We start from the raw sequence: 1,071 nt of genomic DNA, 5'->3' as shown, positions 1-1,071 counted from the left end.
CCTTCCTTCCTTCCTTCCTTTCTTCCTTCCTTCCTTCCTTCCTTCCTTCCTTCCTTCCTTCCTTCCTTCCTTCCTTTTCTCTCTCTCTTTCTGTCTGTCTCTCTCTGTCTCTGTCTCTCTTGCTCTCTCTCTCCCAAAGTCTGATTGATGCATTAGTTTCCTAGTGTGGAAGTAATCTCAGCTGCTTCTAACTTAGTTCAAACCAGTCCATCCCAATGAACATTTGCCAGATGCCTGCTGTGTGCCACAGATTCAGCAGCTGTGCAGCGCTGTGTGTAGGTGTTGGACTTCAGTTAATCAGTAAGTATTTACTAAGTGCCTACCATGTGCCAGGCACTGTGCTAAGCACGTCGAATACAAAGAGTGGCAGAAAATAGTCCTGAGTTCAAATGACGCCTCAGACACTTCACTGTGTGACCCCAGACAGGTCATGTAGCTTCTCAACCTCAGTTTCCTCATTTTTGAAATGGGGATAATAATAGCAGGGATCTCATAGGGTGCTTGTGAGAATCACATAAGATAAATGTAAAGTGGTTTGCAAACCTCAGTGCACTAAGTAAATGCTAGCTTTTATGATTGTACCGCGTGCTGGGGATGCAGAGGCAGAATTTAAAGTCCTTGTTCTCAAATAGATGGCATTTTCTTGTGTCAAATGAAGTAATGGATACGGAAGCACTTTGAAAAGTGATACCAATGTGTGGTATTCTTTAAAAAGACCTTTTATTGATATTTCCTCTTTCTTACATAACCATAGCATCTCTGTACCCTCCCCTCCTTCCCTGGGCTGGAGAGCCATCCTGTATGACAATATTTTTTTTTTTTAGAGAGGGGGAAAAAAAGACAGCACAACTGATTGATGCATTAACAAAGTCCAAAAACACTAGTCTTATGGAAGGGGATTGAGAGTTGAGAAGCTTTTCTGGAGTAGCATTCTCTGAGCCTGGTGAACAGGAGAGTAGGAGAAAGAATGGGAAGGAGTGGGAGAGGGTGGCCCTAGGGAATACAATTGGAGACTGGGGCTCAGTGTTTCCAGTTGTGATGTTTGTGGCCAAAGACTTCTGGAGAATATTT

The sequence above is a fragment of the Petaurus breviceps genome, unplaced genomic scaffold (assembly GCF_028583685.1).
Source record: "Petaurus breviceps papuanus isolate PSGF00001 unplaced genomic scaffold, PetGlider_PUasm1.0 90760, whole genome shotgun sequence".
Lineage (NCBI taxonomy): Eukaryota > Metazoa > Chordata > Mammalia > Diprotodontia > Petauridae > Petaurus > Petaurus breviceps.
This window is presented reverse-complemented; position numbering follows the sequence as displayed.